The 21,187-nt window shown below is 35.5% G+C and overlaps 1 protein-coding gene across 1 annotated transcript in view; it reads left to right on the top strand.

Annotated features, from left to right (window-relative positions):
- LCA5 (lebercilin LCA5) overlaps positions 1-21,187 on the top strand; it is a 144,349-nt gene that overhangs the window by 22,730 nt on the left and 100,432 nt on the right. The window lies entirely within an intron of this gene.

The raw sequence follows: 21,187 nt of genomic DNA, 5'->3' as shown, positions 1-21,187 counted from the left end.
GGACATTTGGGCTCTTTCCATACTTGGTTATTGTCGGTAGCACTGCTATAAACATTGGGGTCCATGTGCCCCTTTGAAACAGCACACCTGTATCCTATCCCTCAGGCAAATACCTAGTAGTGCAATTGCTGGGTCGTAGGGTAGTTCTATTTTTAGTTTTTTGAGGAGCCTCCATACTGTTTTCCAGAGTGGCTGCACCAGCTTGCATTCCCACCAACAGTGCAAAAGAGATCCTCTTTCTCCGCATCCTCACCAACATCTGTTGTTGCCTAAGTTGTTAATGTTAGCCATTCTGACAGGTGTCAGGGGGTATCTCATTGTGGTTTTGATTTGTATTTCCCTGATGATGAGTGATGTTGAGTATTTTTTCATGTGTCGGTTGGCCATCTGGATGTCTTCTTTGGAGAAGTGTCTCTTCATGTCTTTTGCCCATTTCTTCACTGGATTATTTGTTTTTTGGGTGTTGAGTTTGATAAGTTCTTTATAGATTTTGGATACTAACCCTTTATCTGATATGTCATTTGCAAATATCTTCTCCCATTCCATCAGTTGCCTTTTAGTTTTGCTGATTGTTTCCTCTCCCGTGCAGAAGCTTTTTTATTTTGATGAGGTCCCAATAGTTTATTTTTGCTTTTGTTTCCTTGCTTCTGGAGACATATTGAGTAAGAAGTTGCTATGGCCGAGGTCAAAGAGGTTGTTGCCTGCTTTCTCATCTAGGATTTTGATGGCCTCGCCTGTCTTATTTTAGGTGTTTCATCTACCTTGAATTTATTTTTGTGTATGCTGTAAGAAAGTGGTCTAGGTTCATTTTTCTTCAGGTCGCTGTCCGGTTTCTCCAGCACCATTTGCTGAAGAGACTGTCTTTATTCCATTTGATATTCTTTCCTGTTTTGTCAAAGATTAGTTGGCCATACGTTTGTGGGTCTATTTATGGGTTCTCTATTCTGTTCCATTGATCTGAGTGTCTGTTTTTGTGCCCTGTTTTTAATTTTTTATGTACTTGTTTTTTTGTTTTTTCTTTTTCTTTTTTTTTTTTTTGAGAGAGAGAGAGACAGAGCAGTTTCAGATTCTGTCTCCCTTTCTCTCTGCCCCTCCCCCATTTACACTCTGTCCCTCTCAAAAATAAACATTAAAAAAATCGAAAATAAGAAAATTTAAACCAAAAAATAGATGAATTAAAAAAAAATCCAGCCTGACAAGCTTTGTTTTCTAAGTAGAGATGTAAGTACTTTAAAAATACTTTTGTTTGACTGGTCATATATTTGGGTTTTTTTTACTATCTTATTTCATGTTTACTATTTTTCTTTTTTTATCTTTTGTTTCCTCCTTTTCTTCTTTTTTCTTCCTTTTTCTTATTCTATTCCCTCTATTTTTTTGGAATTGTTATAATACTCAATATCTTTTTTTTTTTTTTTTTAATTATTACTCTTGCTGGAGCACCTGGGTAGCTCAGTTGTTTGAGTGTCTGACTTTGGCTCAGGTCATGATCTCATGGTTCATGAGTTCAAGCTCTGTGTCGGGCTCTATACTGATAGCTCAGAGCCTGGACCCTGCTTTATATTCTGTGTCTCCCTCTCTCTGCCCCTCCCCTGCTTGCTCTCTGTCTCTTTCTCAAAAATAAATATTAAACATTTTTTAAAAATATAATTATTACTGTTCCCATTTAACATGCCTACTTCAAGTCTAAAATAATAAATATATTTATTATTCTTCCTGATAATATAAAGCTATTAGAATGATTTAGCTGCTATCACCCACTTATCAACTCATATACTATATGTTTAGTATTTTACTTTATTCTGGTTACCTTTCACAAATTAGACATTATTGTTATTATTTACCTGTATCTATGCTAATACCTTTGCTCACCATTCCTTCTTGCCTCTCACACAATCCATTTAGGATCACTTTCTGTCTGTATCTTTTAGTATTTCTTAGACTGAGAAACTGTTGGTGCTAATTCTCTAGTTTACAATTGCAGAAGTAATGCCTTTATTTCACTCATTCTTGAAAGAAAATTATAAATCTAAACTGATATGCCATGTGTGTGAACACAAAGACTTAGAACATAAAGATATCAATTTTACTCCAAATTCACCACAGTTGAATTATACCAAGTTTTTTGTTGTTTTGTTTTGGTTTATGGACCTTAACAAGCTGATCCTAAAATAAAGAATTAATTAGAATCCTTCCAATGATATGGAAGATCAAAGGGCAAAGAATAGCCAAGTCATTCTTGAAGAGAAAGTACAAAATGAGAGCTCTTCCAGATATTAAGACTTACAAAGATATGATAATTAAGATACTATGGCGTTAGCAAAACAACATAGAGAGAGCAATGGAAAGAAGAGAGTCCAGAAACAGAGCCAAACACATATAGTAACTTGATATTTAATATTGGTGGCATTGCAGATCAGTGGAGAAAGATAAGCCATTGAATAAATGCTGCTGCGATAATGGATAGCTCTCTGTAAAAAGTGAAACCGGGTTCCTACCTCACACCATACACAAAAATCTACATCAAGTCAAGTAAAGACCAAAATACACAAAGCAAACCTTTCAAACCTTTAGAAGAAAATACAGGAGAGGCGACTGGGTGGCTCAGTCAGTTGAACGCCAACTTTGGCTCAGGTCATGATCTCATGGTTCATGGGTTCGAGCCCTGCCTGAGGTTCTGTGCTGACAGCTGAGAGCCTGAAGCCTGCTTCAGTTTCTGTGTCTCCCTTTCTGTCTGCCTTCTCCCTGCTCATTCTCTGTCTCTCTTTTGTTCAACAATAGAAATAAAAAAATAAAATATAGAAGAATATTTTTGTGCTTTCAGGATCAGCAAAGATTGTGTTACCAGGAAAAAGAAATTCAAATTTTCAGGGAAAAGACTATGAATCGATTAGACCACATTAACATTTAATGTGCACCTGAAGACCCTGTTTTAATTTAAAAGTGAGTAAAGACAGGCCACTATCTAGAGAAGTTATTTGAAATACATATTGTCAACCAAGATTTAGTATAGGGTATGTGTCTCTCTCTCTATATATAAAAGTCTACAAATCAATACAAAAAAAATTCAAAAGCAATGGATATGAACAAGCACTTTGCAAAATAGAAAACACATGAAAAATGCTCAATCTCATTAGTAACTAAGGAAATGTAAATTAAAATAAAAATGGATGCTATTTTATATCCATAAAATTGGTAAAAGATGTCATTTGACAATACCAAAAGCTGGAAAGAATTTGGAACAGTGGGGACTTCCACTTATTTGTGAAATTGTATGTAGGTATAACATACATGTTACATGTGTGTGCACAAGAACATCATATGTGTACACAAAGATATCAGATATATTAATGAAAACTGGAAACAACCTAAATGTCTGTCAATACAATGATGGAGAAATTTTAGTATAATCACATGGCAGGAAAAAAATGAATGGATATTAAATGCATTCCCAGATTAGATTTTGGAACAGAAAAAGGGTATTAATGGAAAAACCGATGATATCCAAATAAAGTCTGAATTTAGTTATTTGTAATGTACCAATGTTAATTTCTCAATTTGGACAAAAGTACCACTGCTGTGTGGGATGTTAACACTGAAGAAAATTGGGAGAATGATGTATGGGTGCTATCTGTACTCTGCAATTTTTCTACAAGACTATCTTAAAAGAAAAAGTATATTTAAAAAAAAATAGAGCTACTTGTATCATTATGGATAAATCTCACAAGCACAATGTTGAGAAAATAGCAAGTTGCAGAAGACACATGTGGTATATAACCAACTATATAAATTTAGAAGCATTCAATATAATATTATGTCTTATTTAATGATACAAATATATGTAGTATCATTTTAAGCATGCATATGTGAACGATAAACACCAATTCTGAATATTAATTACTTCTCGAAGGTGAAGGACTAACATATGATAAGGAAGGTTAATGACAGAATTAAACTTTATTTGCATGGTTTAATTTCTTAAGTTGGGTGATGTGTACATAAGCAAATTTTGTCACAAAATTCTCCCTTTAAATTACCTGGAATATCTGATAATTAAAAAAAAAACAGTTTCTTTAAAATGAAGAGAGGAGGAGAGAGAAGGTAGAAAGGAGGGAAGGCAGGAGGAAAGGAAAAAGAAGAAAGAAGAAAGCAGTACTAAATATAAGGAGATTTTAAAAATACTGCTTTCTGAATGATTTGAAAGTCTCACTGAGAAGAGGTTTTAACAACCTGTTGTAGTAATCTTTAAGGATTGGAGTTTGAAGCACATTTAGGACAACAGCCATATGAATCAGAATCTCAAGGAAGCTGGCATAAAAGTTTAATTCCTAGGCCCAAGATCCCAAGAGATTTGAGTTCAAGTAGGACCCAGGAACTTGAACTTTTATCAAACTGTTACGTGTTCTCATACCATTTAAAGTATGTCTGTATAGGTAAACTGATTTGGTTTATTTCAGGCATGTATTGATTCCAAAAATTTCTTATTTGCACACACACACACACACACACACACACACACACACATATATATATATTTATTTATATATTTATATGAGCCTGAATGTGTGTATATGAGTTATAGGTTGCCTAAATTAATGAATGTTCTCAATTCAGAGATATCGACCAAGAGATTAGCTAGCTAGATAGTTATCCCATACAAAGTTTTTAACCATTTTTGTGCTATGGACCATTTGAGAGTCTGGTAAAGTTGTGGATCCTCTTCCAGGATAGTGTATTTAAATGAATAAAACAAATTGCATACGATTATAAAAGAAACACATTTTATTGAGATATAGTTGCAGATTATTAAAGTAAGTGAATTTGTGGCATATTAATGTCTACTTCTTTATTAAGGCATCGAATAACAAGATATACATACCACAGATGTAATAATTCATAATTTGAAAGTGGTGGCATCAAAGTCACAGATAATGTTTACACTATTATGGTTTGTTGCTCAAGTTCACAGTTAAAGAAAATGCTAAGTTTCAATTAGAAGTTTTTGAAAACAGTAATAGTCTGTAGATCAGGGTCAGGACTCGAATGAGGTGAGAAAAACATTCACACTTCTGAGCACCAAAAACATCAGCTATCAAGATATTTTAAAGCAATATTTAAAAATTCAAAATTAAGGGACGCTTGAGTGTCTCAATCAGTTAAGCACCGGACTTGATTTTGGCTCAGGTCATGATCTCATGGTTCGTGAGATCGAGCTCAGTGTCAGGTTCTGTGCTACCATGTGGAACCTGCTCTGTCTTTCTTTCTCTCTCTCTCTCTCTCTCTGTCTCTCCTCTTCTCTCTCTCTCTCTCAAAATAAATGAATAAACATTTTAAAAAATTCAAAATTCAGACAAAAAAATCATGATAAACAAAGTACCAAGATTCCTAAATAAAGAGAGGTCAGTATAGATCCTCTGAATACTATCCACAGACCCAAAGAATTCCACACAAGAACTCCTACTCCAGGTTAAGAATTCCTGCACTGTAGGCAGGAATTCTTGCTTTTCCCACTTTTCTACTACTTATTTGATATTGTTTGGGGAGATCCATCAAAATCTTGCAAATCTCACTTTTGCATTAATAACCATTGCATGTGACAATGAATACAAATAGGTTTTTCTGTTTATGTGCTACACAAATTCCTTAAACTAAAATTAAGTTTTAAAAGCTAAAAAGTCTATCTTAACTCTTTGACAATGGTGACAAAGATTAAAAAAAACAGAAAAAAGTAATTTTGACATCTTATGGTTTTTTTGTTTTTCATCTAATAAAGGCAAATTATTTAAAGTAATTCTGATTATTTCTTTTATGAGATTTCCTACTGTGAAAATAAATAAGTTAGTGATGGTGATTCTATAAGGAGCAAAAAGAAATGTTCAGGAGAATGTGCTAGCAGGTTAGGGACACTTCTCCCCTGATCATTGCCTTGTAGAAACCCCAACAGAGAGAGAACACTGGCGTTAATGTGCTTTTATTCTTTATTAGGGAACATGCTCTTTTGAGAGTTATTCTTAAGCAGAACACATATTTCTATATTCAGCTGTTTCCTCGGCTAGAAGAACAACAACAGCAACATACACTATAAAATGCTATAATTCCTTCTGGTATTTTTGGAGGACTTTGATTTATTTTATTTTCAATTTGTTCTTCCATTTGTTGCTTCCAGTACTGAGGCTCCACCTAGGGCCCTTTTCTATAATTACATTCATATTCATTAACTCTAATCTCTTTTATGACGGCAATATGGAAAACAGTTATGCAAATAAGAAAGAGTGGTTGAGCCTTTGTTTTATTCTAAGCATGTGTCTAACACATACAAACTGTATTTGGTCACTCCCAAGAACAGAACACTAAGGCAGTGAACCAGCACAGGCTGCTGGCCAGGCGAGGCCGTGGCTCACATCTCATCTCTGGCCTTGGAACATTGCCCTCCAGGAATGCAGCCGGCTAACCTTTGTAATAGGTGACCCCAGCCCAAGCAGAGCGGTAAAGTGGAGAAACAATAACCTCCTTGTGCATCACAGGGCTGGCCACCCAGGAAAGGTGGGAAAGGCTTAAGTCAGATAAAGGCAGAGAAAGATCAACCGATTTGGTATTGAAGTTACAAAACAACACCTAAAACTGTATCCCCCACCTTTTATGTTTCTGTCTATTAATCAGTTTTCAGCATTTTACTCCTACTCCAATGGGCGATTTGTTTTTTGATTCCCTCTCTCCAGCAGTGAGTAATATAGAATGATTTGAGCTAGCACCCCAGAGTGTTTTGACTCACACCTGCCATCTGTCTGCTTAGTCACTGTGCAACCATCCTTCCCCTAAGTGATGATTTCTATTTGATATAAGAACTGGCAGGCAACAATGGTTGTGTTAGGAGATTGCTGGATTCCCAGTTTTCTTTATCCTTGTGATGATAGCGGCACAGTGCATTCATGTTTCAGATATTCATTTGGCTTTTTCTGGGAACTACCATATGTTCCTAAAGATACTTAGTGTGGGGAGAGTTGTAAAAAAGGAGGGAGGAAGGGAATTATTTTTGAAAATGTTATTTTAAAATTGTAGACATGTAGACCATTACCACTCAGCATAGGGCAAAGTAGAAATCTCCCAATTTATTCATATGCAGAACTAATACAAATAATTGCAGCCCTCAATTTCAGCAAAATTACCCTAACTTTCTCATGTTCCCGTTGATAGTCTTACTCTGTCGAGTTTGGGTATAAATTCTCTATGGGAAGATAGAGCTATGAAGAGTGAATTCTGTTCACATAGTTACTGGAACCATACATACAAAGCAGAAATTATGCATAAAGTGACCATTGTATGTACACATCAGACTAGGCAAACAAATCCACTTTAGAATCAGAATACAACCAGAAGCACAGTTATTTAGCTGAACACCTATTACATGGTAACCAAAAATTCCTTTTGAATTATTTCCATATATGCAAAGAATATATACTACACATATGTATAGTATAAATAAGAAAAATAAACATGCCCACCACTCAGCTTAAGAATGAAAACTAACCCTGCCGTGCATCACCATCCCTCTCACCTTATTCCACTCCTTGCTTCCAAGGTAACCATTATCTTGAATTATGGGTTATTGTCTTTGTTTTTCTTTGTTGTTAAAAAAAAATGATGTCTCCCTAAATAACATGTTTGTTTGGTTTTGCATGCGTTTGGATTTTATACAAATGGAACTACAATCTAAGTATTCTGTCACTTTCTTTTTCATTAGCATTATGTTTCATTCATGTAGGTGCCAGAAACTATAGCCCATTTGTCTTCACTGCTATATACTAAGTATCCCATCATATGTATCTATCACAATTTACTTATACAGTCTCCTGTCAATCGTCCTTTGGGTTGGCTCCAGTTTTTTACTGGTAAAAACAGTGCTGTGTTGAATATTTTAGTACCTGTACCCTCTTGCACGTACATGAGAGTTTCTTTAGATTAGGGTAGATATTTAGGGTTGAATTGCTGGGTAAGAGGCAGATGTAGCTTCAACGTTACTAGACAATGTCAAATTCTTCTCAAAGGGGGTTTAACAAATTTACTCTCTCGTTAGCCATATAGAAGAGTTCCTGTTGTCCCTCATCTTCTCAAACACGTTGATTGCTCAGGGTTTAAAATTTTTGCCAATATTTTGGGTGTAAAAGTATTTCAGCCTTTTCTTGATTATGAGTTAAATTGGACATCTTTATATATGTATTAATAATTGGTTTTCCCTCTTCTGTAAAATGGGCATCTTTTTTTTTGCCCATTTTTCTATTAGTTTGAGTGTGTGTATGTGTGTGTGTGTGTGTGTTGGAGTGTGTGTGTGTGTGTGTATATATATATATATGGAGAGAGAGAGAGAGAGAGAGAGAATATGAATAATTTGTTCTCACTAATATGTGTTGGAAATACATTCCCCTGACTTATGTATTGTCTTTTCACATCTTTAAAATGGTGTCTTTCAATAAACAGTAGTTCTCATTTTAACAGACTTAAAGTTAAAAATTTTACATGTACTTAATTCACCAGGAATTTATTTTTTTGTTGTGATGTGGGTCCATATAGAAAAAGATTGTCCAGCGGTGCGTGGGTGGCTCAGTTGGTTAAATATCTGACTCTTGATTTTGGCTCAGGTGATGATCTCATGGTTTGTGAGATCAAGCCCTGCATTAGGCTCTGCACTGACAGAGTGGAGCCTGCTTGAGATTCTCTCTCTCCTTCTCTCTCTGTCCCTCCCCTACTCATGCACATACACTCACACTTTCTCTCTCTCAAAAATAAATAAACAGACAAACAAATAAATAAATAAACTTAAAAAAAAAAAACTAAAAGATTGTCCAGGCATTATTAAGGTGTCCATTCCTTCCACACTTCTCTAAAATTGCAGCTCTGACTTCTTTCATATATGTGAGGGTCTACCTCTGAGATTCCAATTTTTGTTTTATTGATATGTTTGTCTATCTCTGCCCCAGTAACACACTACTGAAACTTTAAATAATCCTGGAAACCTGGTGGACAAATTCTCTCCATCCCCAGATGCACATTTTTTTCTTTGACAGTATATTGGCTATCCTTTTTCCCCCTTGGTTAGTCTTGGTCTTTTGCTCTTTTGTATAAATTTTGCTATCAGTTTATCAGATTTCACAAAAACAGTTCAATAAACTTTTTTCAGGTTTACTCTCTTTCCTTATAATTTTTCTATAACATAGCCTGAGTTTGCACAAATTAGTGTTAAATCATTTCAAAGGAATGCGGAGAGATTAAGGAATGAGCATCATTCCTTAACTCAGTAGCATCAGTCCTAAAACATTTAATTAGCAAGATTTCATTTTGTTTAAAAAACATGGAACATCACAGCCTATAGGAAACCAGCTGGGATCAATGAATGGGGATATGTATTCTATCTCAGCTAGCTCACTTTTGAATTAGGCCTATCTTGGGAAAATTTAAGCTTTCAATAAAATCAGTGAACAAGTGTTTATTCATAAGCAATTATAATGTACACAGCCCTGTTCTAGATACTATAGAAAATATGTAAATGGAGTAAAATATGATTTAGATCTTCTAGGGATTTATAATTTATTGTGGAAAGAATTGATAAAAAATAAAATGCCGAACTTTAGTTCTGACCATGAGCTATTACGGAGTAAGTTCAGAGAAAGGGAGGAACAGTACAGATTGAAGTAATCAGGATAAATGTCATACTAAGGAAGTAGGATGTTGTTAAAATAAGAAGGAAGGGAAGAGCAAGCACTATAACTGGCCAAGTCATTTTCTGCATAAAACTGACCATCACTAATAAACTTTACTTAGTCATTGGTTCCCCTTCCACCTAGTTCTAGCTGTATAATCCATCGTAGCCAACAGTCTATTTTTTTCAAGAAATTTCCCTGGTTTGCTTCTTGTTTTCACACACTGCCCACCACCATTCCCAATTTTGACTTGTCTTTGAATGGAAGAAATATTAATTACTCATTATTTGTTGTTAGTGAGCTAACTTGAAATTTTATTATATTTTAGAAAATGGTGACAATTTGAAGTTTGGTAGGTAAGTCGGTTCGGCTCTACGTATTGCATTTTTTTTATTGTTTTCGTTGTGAGTTTTAAGATTTCTTGGTTGGAATTAAAATTTAACATTAAATAAATAATCTAGGGTCTTTTGTTGAAGCTTGAAATATGCAAGGTTGAATGGTGGCCAAATGAAGAAAGCATAGAAACACATATTTTCAGAAAAGATTATGATGTTTTTTCCTCCATGGCTTTCAATATAATTTTCCCTCTTCTTGCAATGAATTTCCTTCCCACCTGTCTATCTGTAAAACCTTAAGTGTCCTTTAAAACCGAACTCACGTATCACTACCTGTTACAGATTTGTTTTTGTTTTTTAAATGTTCATTTATTTTTGAAAGAGAGAGACAGACAGAGCATGAGCGGGGGAGAGGCAGAGAGAGAGGGAGACACAGAATCCAAAGCAGAATCCAGGCTCTGAGCTGTCAGCACAGAGCCTGACTTGGGGCTCGAACTCACCGTCCGCAAGATCATGACCTGAGCCGAAGTCAGATGCTCAACTGAATGAGCCACCCAGGCGCCCCTGTTATAGATTATTTTTAAAATTTTTTCCCTTGGGGCGCCTGGGTGGCGCAGTCGGTTAAGCGTCCGACTTCAGCCAGGTCACGATCTCGCGGTCCGTGAGTTCGAGCCCCGCGTCGGGCTCTGGGCTGATGGCTCAGAGCCTGGAGCCTGTTTCCGATTCTGTGTCTCCCTCTCTCTCTGCCCCTCCCCCGTTCATGCTCTGTCTCTCTCTGTCCCAAAAATAAATAAACGTTGAAAAAAAAAAATTAAAAAAAAAATTTTTTTCCCTTATCCCCATGACCTTGGATAAGAAGTCCCACACTGACCACTGACTTTTGACTTGGTCAAGTGACTTCTTTGTCCAAAGAAAATGGCAAACATGACACAGAGACTTAAAAAGTGGTTACACATTAAAACTTACTTTCTCTTGCTGCTTTTGGAACTCAGAAACCATGTTAAAACATGGGCTAGCTTGCTCCATGTTGGAGACATGTGGCTCAATTGCCCATTGCTTCAGCCATCGACCATATATGTGAGTGAGGCCATTCATAAACAACTAGATCCCAATGACACACCAGGTGAGTGTAGACACATGAATGAATCCAGGAGAGCCTGTTCAGAAATGAACATCCAGATATATCCATCCAATATTACCAATCTACAGATTTGTGAGCTAATAAAGAATTATGTTTTCAAAGGACTATTTTTTGAAGTGGCTTGTTATAAGCAAAAATGAACTGATATAAAAATTTGTGTCTATAAGTGGGGTGTTGCCAAAACAAATATCTAAAATATATGACAGTAGCAGTAAGTGGAAGCTGAGGAAGCTGTGGACCAAGGCTGGTAGCAAAGACAGGAATAGTAACAAGAAAAGCATTAGCAAAGGCTGGAAAAATGTTGAGCAGACTATGAGTAAAGGCTGGAATGACAATAAGTAAACTGCTATGGCAGGCTGAAAAAATGCTGACCCATGTTATTATTAGTGAAAAAGTTTTTAAAACTGCCACCTGGAGTACCTTGGAAGATAGAAAATACATATTATAAGCCTGTGTATCTGACTAAAGAGATTTCCTGACAGTGCCAACTAGTTTCCGGTCGCTATATATCAGAAAGTATAATAAAAGAGCTCAAGCAGAAACCATTCCATTTGTAAATAAGATTTAGAAGATAATTACCTTAAGGAGAAACCTTAAGAATATAAAACTTTACTATACTTTATTCAATTTTTAGGGTTTTTTTTAAATAAAGATTTTATTTTTAAATAATCTCTACACCCAACATGGGGCTTGAATTCACGACTCTGAGATCAGTCGCACATCCCTCTGACAGAGCCAGTCAGGCACCCCTTAACTTTTAGACTTTTAAATCCAATGTTAATTTGTACTTTTCTTGAGTTTGAAAATTTTGTGTTTTTGCTAATTCTGCCATGATGGTTTATTAGAAAAATGTGAATTTCTGAGGCTACAAATGAAGTAATCAAAGCAAAGCAATTTGCCCAACTGCACAGCAAGCAGTAAGGCTGGGATTTGATCTCGAGCTATCTGGATTCTAAATTAGCATTCTTTTCAGGACATCTTTTCTTCTTCCCTGTTTTCCAAATTCTTTCGAAAAGAAGAACCTTCCATTGTTCAAGTTATTTAACTTAAGATAAAATGTCTACTATATTATCATTTATAAGGGTTCTCAAAAAATACACAAGTTTCACAGAAGTGAATCCTTTTAATATTCAAGATGGGTGATAGAATGATACATTATGTATGAAGGGCTAGAATATGCTTTCCACTTTTGTAATTATAATAGAAGAAATTATGGTGTGCCCGCAGTTTATGCTGTTGAAGGTGGACTCTCTTTGATATGTGACCCGTAATGCTCTCTTCGTCTGTCTCCTGCTGCTTCTGGCTTAGCGTCTTCCTCTTTTTCTGGATAAGCTTTTTCTCCCTTTTTATTTGGAAAATTCCCATTTAGATTAATGAAATGGAATTTTTCTTGGCAGGAGAACAAGGAAGAAATGGATTTTCAACAACAGGAGGATATAATATTAAACCTACTTAGGAAGGGAGGAATACATTCAGTTAGGATAATTGCTCTTTCTTTTTCCCATCCACAAAGGAAAGAGAACTCTATTCTTGGAGCAACTTATATGTTATTTTCCCTAGAATCAGAGAACACAGGTAATAAATTTCTTTAAGTCTTTCATTCTCTGAATTTCCTCATAATCTTCATTCTCTTGGAATTTGGAAAAGAGAAAATTCTCTATTTAAAACATGAATGCAATAATAATTAAGCCTCCTACAATGATCATTATGTGTGGCAGAAGAAACTTTAAGAATATAAAACTGCACTGGGATGTCTGGGTGGCTCAGTTAAGTGTCCAATTTTGGCTCCGATCATGATCTCACAGCTCATGAGTTCAAGCTCCTCATCAGGCTGTGTGCTGACAGCTCAGAGCCTGGAGCCTGACTTGGATTCTGTGTCTTCCTCATTCTCTGCCCCTCCCCTGTTCACACTCTGTCTCTCTCTCTCAAAAATAAATTAACATTAAAGTTATATATATATATATAATGCACTGTATATTATAAAATATTAAGTTTTTTAGTTCAACATTAGTTTGTATTTTCCTTGACTTCGCAAATTATGCCTTTTACTACGTGTTTCATGTTGTTTTATTTAAAAAAAAATTCACGCTCATTAAATGTAGTCGATGTTTTGTCATTTATCAAGTATCTGAAATATTGTAGAAGAAAGAGAATTAGAATACAACCTCACAGTTTATCATATTATTTGGTATCATTACAAGGCATGTTTTCTCAATAGAGGCACTATTTATTGGTACTTGGGGCAGAAAAATAATTCCTTGTACGACATTCTTCTGAGCATTGCATTAGCTTACCACCCCTGGTCCCGACATACTGAATGCCTGTAGGGCCCCAGAGTCATTATGATAAACAAAAATGCCTACACACATTTACAAATACTCTGTGGGGGGGGGGGGGATGGTATTGTCCCTAATTGAGTGGGATTCATTGGTATAGACAAATTTGAGAAATCCAAAACTCTCTCTTTTTCCCCCTCTAAATTTCTTCCAACTCATTATGGAATCTCTAGGGGAAATCTTACTTGTACTCATGAAATAGTCCTCTCCACTCCTGCATGATAGCAGCTAATTTTTTTCTTCCTACTTCAACTTTCTGCAACGATGTCCATTCACCCTATTGTGTGCTTAAGTGACATTCTCCATATTCTAACACTCTGAATTGAAAGAAATATCTGCATTGAGGTACATTTCACATTTAGCCGCAGGAGCCAGAATATTTTGTTACCAAATCTCTTTTATGCCACTGCCAAAGCATCTGTCTGCTTTTTAGCATTTTACCTCTGTGATCTAGATGTTGGAAATTGTTGCTCAGAACAGTTGTAACCCAAGTTTATGTCTTGACTCCCTCATGACCTATGTTATATAGTGAGTTTTCAGATGAATTCCATACATTTGGAAATCAGCGAGTTACTAAGCTTTTGCATCTAGAGTCTTGCAAAATTATTATTCTTTTGATAAAGGGATGGGGAGATTAATCTTAGAGTATTAGAACTGAATTAGAGAGGGGTGCCTGGGTAGCTCTGTCGGTTAAGCGCCTGACTCTTGATTTCCACTCAGGTCATTATCTTATGGTTGTGAGATTGAGCCCTGAGTGGGGCTCTGTGCTGGGAGTGGAGTCTGTTTAAGGTTCTCTCTCTTCCTCCTCTGCCTCTCTTCTGCTTGGTCTATCTCTCTCAAAGAAAGAAAGAAAAAAAAAAAAAGAATTGAATTGGAGATTGGGAATATGGTTTAACCTTTCATTTTAGCACTGCCCAGAGAATTGAAAGAAGTTATCCAAAGCTACACAGCCAATTAACTGCAGAATGGAGAACCTTACCCAGACTACTTGTCTTGGTCTAGTGTTCTTTCTCCCACACCATGATATTTCTGATCAAAATCAAATTTGTGGGCACCTGGGTGGCTCAGTTGGTTAAGCATCTGACTCTTTGATTTCTGCTCAGGTCATGATCGTTGTGGATGGAGTCCCACATCGAGAATCCCCTGCGTGGGATTCTCTCTCTCCCACTCTCTCTGCCCCTCCCCTGCTTGTGCTGTCTCTCTCTCTCTCTCAAAATAAATAAACTTAAAAAAAATTAAATTTGTGGTTAAAATAAATCATAGTTCATAAATATTTCAAAAAATTACTTAACTATTGATATAAGACCAAGTTCTAGGTACTTAAGATAGAATGGTGAGCAAAACATAACACCACCATTATCTAGCTTACAGCCTGGTTAAAATAATCACATAGCTGATGATTATGACATTTTGTAACTGTTTGTTCCTGCATTAATTCATTCAACAAATATTTCATAAGCACTTAATATTAGGTCATCACTTTTCTAGGCACTGGGAAAGTGTCAGTGGATTAGAAAAAAAACTCCTGTTCCCATGGAACTTAAAGGATTCATTTAAAACTGTATTTCTTTTTAAATAAATAAATAAATAAATAAATAAAATATGAATATAAATTATTCTAAATATAAAACATTAAAGTAGATTTTGATTTTTGCCTCTAAACTCTGTGAGTTTAGCAAAGTTGCATAAATTTCCTGGGTCCCAGGAAACAAGGGAAGTAGACTAATCCCACACTACATAGTAAGGTAGCCACATGCCAGCCCTGAAATCCACGAATCCTTTTGGAAGCCCTGGTTCCTTTCAACAGGGCGTGACATTAGAGACCAAGACGTGGGCACTGGGTTTACTTGCGGTTACTAGAACGTTTTGTTTCCAAGCTTTTTCACTGGGCAGAGCTCTTCCTTTTTCTTTTCCTCCAGAGTGTCTGTCTTCTATTTATCTGTCATCTCTAGCTGCTTCTGTGTCTTTCAGCCTGTTTGCCTCCTTTTTGCATCTGCAATATATTCATTCTACCCATCAACCCTCATTCTTGATTTGCCCTTCTTTCACAGATCCAAATAGATACATGTTGACTTATTTCTTTTCTTCTTTCATTCTGTGCCCTGGAAATTCAGTCTACCTTTTTGTAGGTGTGTGCGTGTATTGTTGGATTGCTACTTTTATTTTATGCTTTCATTTTAATAGTTCTTGCATCAGATTGGTCTACCAGTTAGAATATAATATTCTCCCAGCAGTTCCCTTAGTCCTTTTTTCCTGTTACAACGTTCTGGACTAAATCTTTTTATTTTCTTTAATTTGAGCTTTCTTCATTAAATCATTCATTTATATGTGTGTTTGTGGCTGTGGTTGGTATTCCAGATAATAGGGTGAAAGAGACAGATACCCCCTGCACTTGTAATTCTAATCAAAGTCTATGCCACCAAAATTGTTTTTACTTGGTGATAGCTACATTGAGAGTCATTGTATTAGTCTATTTTTGCATATGTTTGAACATTCTTTTCATTTTAAATGTTTTTATTTATTATTTTTGAGAGAGAAAAAGAGAGCGCCCCCAAGCGCCAGCACACAGGCACAAGCAGGGGAGGGGCAGGGAAAGGAGGACAGAGGATCTGAAGCAGGCTCTGTGCTGACAGCAGAGAGCCAGCCAGATGCGGCTCCAACACACAAACCGGCGGGAGATCATGACCTGAGCTGAAGTCAGTCACTTAAACAACTGAGCCATCCAGGTGCCCCTTGAACATTTTTATAATACAAAGTTAAACTAAAAGACACCCAAAGTGCTGAGAGTGTACCTTACAAGTTCACCTCCGTTTGTTATCAGAATCTTTTGCTGAACAACAGCTGTCTTACCATTAGTCAGAAGGTCATTTAAGGATATTTATTTTATGGAAAACTTATGTAGAGTTTTCACTTTTTTTAAGTAAACATACCACTATATTCAGTTAATAGATTCTGTGGTTTAAATACCTTCACATCAATTGTTTCCTCCCTTCAAAAAGGATTCTACGCATCACATTTATATGATGTATTTATGCAACCACGGGACTCTGGTCCGGACACCAGGATGTAGTGCTATCCTTACGTGTGCAAAGCCCTATGCCATCACCTGTTTACAGTGGTTGATCCTCCTGTGTATGGATAGACTGTGCCCAAACTGCTGATTCTACCGTCTCTCCATCTCTGGAGCCAAGCTGTCTTCAGGAGCTACAGCAGCAGGTTCCACACACATCCTTCCACCTGTTGTTCTTTCCCCACGACTATGTCACCTAATTCCTTGCATGTATCACTCATTTACGCCAGACTCGTTTGGCACGCATAGCGAAAACAATGTGCTGATGTGTCTAAATTAGTTTTCTCTCTTAGGAGATTCTCACTTATGATACTAATTTGCATCATAAATATTTTCTTTCTTGATTCCAAGAAAAACAAGAGCCCAGTCAGATGAATGATCACAAGTCCTCAATCACTGAGGTTCAAAATAATAAACTGTAATATACATAGTAGTCTTTCCATTCCAGCCTGATTAATTCCAAACTCCCCACAATCAGGGTAACTTTTCTCCTTGGAAGCATTCTGGAGAAAGTTTGCATGCCAAATGAGACATAGAACTGAATAATTGTCTCATAAAATATTAAAATTTTCTTAGAAAAAAGATTCTCTGGACATCTAATGTTTGCTGGCTGAAGCAAGGTTGTGTCCCAGCAAGCTTATCTGCTACTAATTACAATGCTTCTTCCTCCAGAACACATTTACTCGAAATATAAGTATTCCAAACATAATTACTCTTGGAAGGCTATTGCATGATAATGGTTGTGACAATCTGGGAATATTCCCAATGGAATAGCTCCAGTTTATTCATTGATCTATTAATAGTTCTGCATGTTTTTTTTTTTTCATGTACAGATGTTCTTTGAAAACCTATGCTAGATGATTTTTCCTGCTCAGTAAGAATTTATATCTTCAGTATTTTAATAATTTGGGTGTTTCAATATCTTCTCCTTAGTCACAAATTTTAATTTTTCTTGTTATGAACCACTAAATTAATCATAACTTTAACAGGCAAAAAAATTACAGATAGGTATTACTTTTAATAAAAATTAAAACATGACCCACAGTTACAATTCTATATTTCTTCTTATTTGTCATCAATAGCAAGTGTTCTTTCTTTTTTTTTTTTTTTATAGATAAGTAATATTCCATTATGTGAAACACAAAATCTTTATCCATTCATCTATGGATGGACACAGGTTGCTTCCATATCTTGGCTGTTGTAAATAATGCTGCAATAAACATAGGGTGCATTTATCATTTTTAATTACTATTTTCATTTCTTTGGGTAAATACCCAGTAGTGGAATTACTGGATCATATCATAATTCTATTTTTAATTTTTTGAGGAACCTCCACACCATTTTCCACAGTGGCTGCAAGGGCTCCTTTTTCTCCATATCCTTGACAACATTTCTTATCTCTTGTGTTTTTGATTGTAGCCATTCTGAAGGGTATAAAGCAATATCTCATTGTGGTGTGTGTGTATGTTTTTTTAAGTTTATGTATTTATTTTGAGAGAGAGAGCACCAGCAGAGGAGGAACAGAGAGAGAGAGAGACAGAGGAAGAGAATCCCAAGCAGTTTCCACGCTATCAGTGCAGAACCTACTCAGGGCTCGAACTCACAAACCGTGATATCATGACCTGAGCCAAAGTCAGGAGTCAGATCCTTAACTGACTGAGCCATCCAGGCACCCTCATTGTGTTTTAAATTTGCATTTCTCTGATGGTTAGTACTATTGAACATCTGTTTATGTATGTGTTGGCCATGTATATGCCTATGTGTTGGCTATTCCTCTGCCTATTTTTTAATTGGATTATTTGAGGGTTTTTTTGGTGTTGAGTTGTATAAGTTCTTTATATATCTTGGATATTAACCCCTTATCGGATATATGATTTGCCAATTTCTTCTCCCATTCAGTAAGTTGCCTTGCTGGTTTATTGATAGTTTCTTTCACTGTGCAAAAGCTTTTTATTTTGGTATAGTCACAATAGTTTAATTTTGCTTTTGTTTCCCTTGCCAGAGGAAACATATCTAGAAAAATGTTTCTATGGCCAATGTCAAAAAAATTACTGCCTGTGTTTGTTTTTCTTTTTTTTTTTTCTTTCTTTTTTTTTTTTTTTTTTTTTTTGGAATTTCATGGTTTCAGGTATAACATTTAGGTCTTTAATCCATTTTGAGTTGTTTTTGTGGATGGTGTAGGAAAGTGGTTTAAGTTTCATACACATGCAGCTGTCGAATTTTCCCAACACCATTTGTGGAAGAGGCTGTCTTTTTCCCATTGCATTTTCTTGTCTCCTTTGTCATAGATTGACATAATTATTCATAATTATTCATAAAAGCATGGGTTTATTTCTGGACTCTCTGTTCCATTGATCTATATTTCCATTGATCTATATTGATCTATACGGTGCCAGAACCGTACTGTTTTGATTACTACAGATGTGTAGTGTACCTTGAAATCTGGGATTGTGATATCTCCAGCTTTGTTCTGAGCATGGCTTTTTTATTGTCTCCTTACAGGCATTTAATATTTTTATTCTTAAAATATGAAATAAGTGGAGAAATGAAAATGGAATCTACTTGGACATAATTATTTCATTTTGAAAAATTTTAAAGGCTTCTAATGTTGTTAGACTTTTCCACATTTGTTAATATGTATTAATTTCTCTTTAGGCAATTGTCCATATCCTTTGACTTTTGTGCTTTGTGGAGTTTTCTTTCCCTATTTTTAATCTTAGGAAGTTTCCTCTTTGCAGAAATTTGATAAAAATTTACTTTAATTTTATGCTGCTTTTTATATTTTGAATTTTAAATTTAATTCTTAAATTCATTTGGTATATATTTAATGAAATGGTATAGTCCAAGTTATAAATAAAGATCTCTAAGCCCATGACTTTTCCCAGAATCATTTAATGAATAATTCTTTCCTTTTTTCTTTGACTTGGGACATTAACTTTATCATATATTTTAATTTTGTGTTAGTACTACTTAAAAATTTTTGTAAGATATAATATTTTAATGTCTGGACAGGCTATATCTCTCTTCATGATTATTATTTTTAATTTTTAAAAACTCACTTTATGTGTTTATTCATCTAAAAAATTTAAGATCAGGGGCAACTGGGTGGCTCAGTCGGTTAAGCATCCCACTTCGGCTGAGGTCATGATCTCACAGTTCGTGAGTTCAGGCCCTGCATCAGGATCTGTGCTGACAGCTCAGAGCCTGGAGCCTGCTTCAGATTCTGTGTCTCCCTCTCTCTCTGTCCCTCCCCCGCTTATACTCTGTGTCTCACTCTGTCTCTCAAAAAATGAATAAATGTTAAAAAAAAAATTTAAATAAATAAAAAATTTAAGATCATTTTGAATACCTTAAAGAAATGGTTTTGAAATGTCAGTGAGCCTATAATTCAATTGGAGATGATTTGACACTTTTAAATTACTCAGTTTTCTTTTCCAGGGACATGGTATATTTTTAGTTTTTTCTTTACATAGGTCACAGAAGGTGACTATTGTGACTGAAATATCTTGTCTTTCACATTATCTAGCCAGATATTGGCAGATATATAATGACAACATCTGTAATAGCCATATTTGTCTATATAACAATATCTATCTCTTTCATTGTCTACCTTGATATTGGCATGTATGTAATAATAATATAATAATATAATAATTCATTAGCCTTGGGGTTTACTAAGCAATTATCTTATTTAACTTTCAAAACAATCTGAGGAAGTGGCATTATGGTTTCCATTTTTGGACAAGGAAAATAGAGTTGAGTAACTTGCCTCAAATTGCAACTTCTGGGTGACAGAGCCAAGTGTGTGTGACCTCTGACTTCATAGTCTGCACTGTTAACCATACCACTTTACAATATAAAAACCATTAAATTTTCTATTTTTCACTTATATTCCGATTGACTGAACTTCAGGATTTAGAGAAAAGTACATTTGAATTACAAATTTCAAGTCAGCATTCTTTATTCCCTGTTGCAGACTCCTCAATAAATCCTCTATTGAATTTCAAAGAATACTCCGGAAACAACAACTCTCAAATGACTGTCAGTAGAATGTCAAAAGAAGATTAGAAAGGCTCTATTAATATTTTTGCATATATTATGTCCTAAGTACAAACTTTGCAATTTAAAAATTATGTCTCCCTCCTACCCTGGAATTTCTTGTATAAAAAAGCTTCTGGACATGTCTAGAAACTCCTACTTAATTTTTTTACACACTAGACAACCATTATAATGACATGATGTTAATATACCTACCATGCTCACAACAGGAAAAATAAGAGGAAGAGACAGATCATTTCCTCTCCAAAGGCCATTGAGAATTGTGTTCATGAGCTGGAGTTTCTCAGCACCACTCAACTGGCCACCTAACTAAAATGACCATGAAAAAATGACTGATAACATATCAAATAACATTTGTTGCTTGTGAACAACAACTATAACATTTCTTCAGGATGAAAAAAGGCTAAACATCTGACCAGATCATATAATTTTCTCAGAAAAATGTACATTATCAAAGATAGTGTGCTGACAGTGTGGATCCTGCTTGGGATTCTCTACCTCCCTCTTTCTCTACCTTTCTCTCTGTCTCTCTCAAAAATGAATAAATAAACTTT

The sequence above is a fragment of the Leopardus geoffroyi genome, chromosome B2, assembly GCF_018350155.1.
Source record: "Leopardus geoffroyi isolate Oge1 chromosome B2, O.geoffroyi_Oge1_pat1.0, whole genome shotgun sequence".
Taxonomy (NCBI): Eukaryota; Metazoa; Chordata; class Mammalia; order Carnivora; family Felidae; genus Leopardus; species Leopardus geoffroyi.
Note: the sequence above shows the minus strand (reverse complement) of the source record. Positions and strands in the feature narration are given on the sequence as shown.